The sequence below is a fragment of the Magnolia sinica genome, chromosome 11 (assembly GCF_029962835.1).
Source record: "Magnolia sinica isolate HGM2019 chromosome 11, MsV1, whole genome shotgun sequence".
Taxonomy (NCBI): domain Eukaryota; kingdom Viridiplantae; phylum Streptophyta; class Magnoliopsida; order Magnoliales; family Magnoliaceae; genus Magnolia; species Magnolia sinica.
Window position 1 is genome coordinate 20,266,376 of NC_080583.1, and position 4,912 is coordinate 20,271,287.

Here is a 4,912-nt window from a genome sequence, read left to right on the forward strand (position 1 = left end):
GTTCCAGCAATACAAATCTCCATGGAGCCCACTGTGATGTCTGCGTGAAATCTACTCCTGTCAGTTTAACAAGAACATGTTAGGATGACAAGTCAAAAACGAGGCACAAGAAAAACCCAATTAGAGCACACTATAAGAAAATATAGAGATTGAAGGGCCATCATTAAAACCGTATTGGAGCCTGCAGAAGTTTTGGATCAGGTAGAATATTTGTATTTTCCCTTCATCTTGGAGAGAATAAGTCACCTTATGAACTAGTTTGATGTTATACCAACATCATCTGAACCCCAGCAAGGTTTCAATGTCAGGATTTCAGCTCCCCACTGTATCTTGTGCTGTGGTCTACTTAGGTCTTGGATCTTACTTATTTTTAAGATCTCAATTTAAAATGACTCAGAGAAATGGATGAACGGAGTTGATTTCACACTGACATCTCTGCACTCCCATGGAGCTTTTTGTTGCAGGGAATCCGTGACATAGGCTGGTGCGGGGAATGCGTGGAAAAATAATAAAATAAATAAATAAAATAGAGAAAAACTTCGATAGTCTCCGTAGAGCTATGGATATATAATACCTATTCATTTCTTGTGGGGCAGTTAACTTACACGCCTTAAAAGTTGAGTTGTGTGGTATGCAATTCATTTTTAAGAAATAAAATCAGTGTCTTGTAAGCAGGCATGATCGGCAATGACGCCGACTAATGAAAAGGCAGCTATTGCATTGAATTTTCGTAAAATCTATTGTGAGACATGGAGCATGGACAGCACACGGTATTTATAGGGACTGGGTGTTGAAAGGGATCTTCCAATGTCTTTGACTAAGTCTGCCCTGGAAATTTTCAAGGGTTGCAAAACACCTAACCTTGTCCAAAAAATTCTAGTGATTTCTCAGTTTCTAGAAGCACGGCATACCTATGTTAAAGTGGCTGGTACATGAACCTCCTCTTACTTAAAGAACTATATCACCATCGCCCACTCTTTAAATAATCAGAGCTGGTGGATTTTTACCATAAAACAGATGTTTTATGAACAGAGACAAAATCAAATTTTGTTGCTGGGGCAAACCATGGGCTTTGTCTGATCTGGCATCCTTGCCACGTGAGTTTAAGTCTGACTTCGCATCTCTCTATAACAAACACGTATAATTCTTTATAATACAACTGCTCTATAAAGCACCGTGACCCCCTGATGTCTGCGTGAAATCCAAGTTCATGGAATAAAAAGGATGCGTGTTTCTGTTGCAGGGAGTTCCTGCAATGCAAAGCTCTATGGAGCCCACCGTGATGTCTGTGTGAAATCTACTCTTTCCATCAGTTTAACAAGATCATGTTAAGATGACAACTTAAAAAAGAGTGAAGATAAAAAACTCATTTAGAGCACACTATAAGAAAATGCAGAGATTGAACGGCTACCATTAAAACCATTTTGGATCAGATAGAATATTTATATTTTCCCTTCATCTTGGAGAGAATAAGTCACCTTATGAACGGGTTTGATGGTATATGAACATCATCTAAACCCTAGCAAGGTTTCAATGATGGGAGTTCCGCTCCCCACTGTTTCTTGTGGTGTGGTCCACTTCGGTCTTGGATCTTCCTTAATTTTAAGATCTCAATTTAAAATGATTCAAAGAAACGGATGGATGGATTTGATTTCACGTGAACTTCTCTGTGACCCCGCGGAGCTTTCTGTTGTACGGACTCCCTGTAACAGGGGTGGTGCAGGGAACTCGCGTCGAATAAAAAAGCTTCATTTTTAAGTGCGGCTGCGAAAGCAATGATGGTCGTTTCGGTAATAAATAAGATAAATTAAAAATAATAAAATAAATATATAAATAAGAGAAACATTGATAGTCGGGCAGAAAGGTATCGATAATACGCATGCACTAAGAAATTACATATAAGTTGAATGCAGATTACTCAAATTAAACCGTCAAATTATATTAACCAGAATAGATGTGTCATGAACCAAAAATTAAGCTTATTTGCTTATCCTACTATCAGATTATTAGACATTTATTTTACGGTTGTAAAGAAAATATCAAACGGTCCACTTTTCACAAACAAGTGCTCACGAATAACTTGCAAGGACTTTTTTAACCAACGAGATCTTGGGTTGTAGCCTGTCGTCAGTGTTCAGTTATATCTGATCTTTGTTTTATTTATATATGCCACGTATACAATTTCTAAGTGCCTGCGTATTAGGCGTCATACACATCCATAGTATCGTTAATAGAGTCTGACTGTCCAAGAACTTCCTTACATCGTGTAACTCGCTGTACAGAAGTTCTATGCATGCAGTAGCGTACTCATGATGCACACATGTCAAACATGTTATGATCAAAACTGTTTTTCTGGTAGGACATCATGTCGGTAGGCCATCTGAAAAATTAAGAGGATTGAATTGCTAAATCTACCTGATAAATTACCTGAGAAACGAATGGTTAGATCCGGGGCTAACATTTGAACCATGAAAAGACACGAACTAAATGGTTGGATTTCTCAGATTACTTCAAATTTTGGGTTATAGACCACACATCCAGGTATATCACCGTTGAGGAAAAATCTACAAGTCCATAAGTTGGCTTATGAAATGTACCAACTCTACTAAGCCCGTATGAGCCTATGGGATCCAAGCCTAACAAGGCGTCATTGTCCAAAAAAACAAGGCACCCTCTAAAGAGAATGATGTGAATATAAGGACACATAAGGAGCTTTTAAGCTTGCACCAGTGGTTGAAAGACCGACCTATATTAATAGGTCAGATGTAGATCGGTCATAGACTGGCCATAGCTCAGTCATAGATCGGTTATAAATCAGTCACAAATCAGTCCTAGATCGTTCACAGATCAACCATAGTTCGGTCATAAATCGGTCATACATTAATTATAGATTGATCACAGACCGTCCATAGAATGGTCATAAATCAACAATACCCATAGCAAGGTCGGAAGGTCTCAACACCTAGAGGAAGGAAACTCAAACCTTCCGGTTTGTCTGACAAACAAAAGCGGTGAATGCCGATCTGTCGATCAAGACAGCATTATTTAGATTTGACCTAAAGCTGAGCTGCAGATTCAAAGAATCCTCGCAAAGACTCGAAGATCTCTCTCTCTCTCTCTCTCTCTCTCTCTCTCTCTCTCTCTCTCTTCGGGAGAAAAGAGTGAATCTCGACAATCTTGGGACTCCACAATCTCGGGGAGATCATATATCAAATCAAATCTCCAAGATATTAGGGGAGATCCTCTTTATGACTGGGTTCTCTCTTCCCTATAAGTAGATGAGCATCTCCCACCATTGGAGGTATGTTCACTAAAACCCTAATACTTTCGTGGTCTCTTTTCTGGAGATCCTACTTTTAAGACCACGAGCCTGACTTAGGCATTGGAGAGTCCCCTGAGTAAATCAAGGCCTCCTTTGTCTCTCACCTTCGCCTGTGCAGGTTCAAGGAGGTGCACCATGGAGGGTCTGCAGAAAAACTGTATCAATAGTTTGGCGCCGTCTATGGGAACGACATAGTTAAGCCGTTCCGATTCTTCTGGCGAACATTCGATATTCAGTAATGGCAAAAGGAAAGAAGAAAACCCAATCTCTCCCCCCCCCCCCCCCCAGCCATTCTAATCACTACTGTGCTTACGCCCGTCCAGGCCACGTAGCCCGTCGAATGTCCTGAACACAGGAGAGACACTGTGGCTCCCTGTAGCATCAAGCCACTTCAAGTTCGAGCCAACGCGGTCAATAAAGGCATGATAGAGGTGGTTGACGAGACGCTCGAGAGAGAGAAAGGTTAGAGATATCAGGGCCGACCTATGCTATCAAAAGCAAATGATGGAAAGTATGCAGCCTCAACATGCTCGTGAGCCCGATCATCAGAGGGAAGGACAGTCGAGCTACGTTTGACCATGCGTTAATCCTCCTCAACCCTTTGTCGTGCAGGTCGCCTCGCAATCGAATCCACAACCTGCCCCTGTTGAACCTGTTCCATCTCATGTGTCGGGGACTGTTCCATTGCCTGCCTCCAACCTACGGCATGAGATAGATCAGAGGATGCACAACAGGGCCCCGGTCGAAGCTATCGCCGATAGCGAGGAACCTTGGAGGACCGAGTTGCAAAGCATATAGCGACAGATCGTCGACATGAAGCAGACCTACTGAGGCAATATGGCTGCCCCGGAAGAGATAGAATCCCCATTCACGTTCGACATCATGCGGGCGCAATTATCGGATAGGTTTTAACTACCTCAAATCACCCCCTACACAGGGAACACCGACCTAATAGAGCACATGGAGTCTTTTCGAACCTACATGAACTCCACAATGCATCTGACGCGGTCATGTGCCAAGCCTTCTTGCTAACTCTAGCCGACGTTACTCGACTTTGGTTTAAACAGTTAAAACCGAGGTCCATCCGATCATTTTCCAAACTTAGTAAGGCCTTTGTCACTAATTTCATTGGAGGAAAGAAGAGAATCAAAGTGCCCGCCCATATCATGAATTTAGTTCAGAGAGATGGCGAGCTCTTAAAGGATTACATCAAGCGATTTAATGTAGAAGCACTGCAAGTGCGGAAACACTCAGATGAGACCACACTGAATGCCATCATGATTGGGTTGAGAGACAAACTTTTCCTCTTCTCTCTAGATAAGAATCCTCCTACTACATTGATGGAGTTCCTAAACTGATCATAGAAGTATGCTAATGCTGAAGAGTCTCGAATTTTGTGAGATGCCGTCCAAAACAAAAGTTCTGCGGCCAAAGAATAGGCGAAGAAAGAACCAGACTCGACCAACATGAGAAAAAAAATGAAAGGATGATCACTCTCGCAACGACCGTAAGTCAAGCAAATGACCTGACAGCAAGTTCGCCACTGTAACACCCCAGTTTTCAGAACCCGAGTACAAGGTTCGTTCCAGA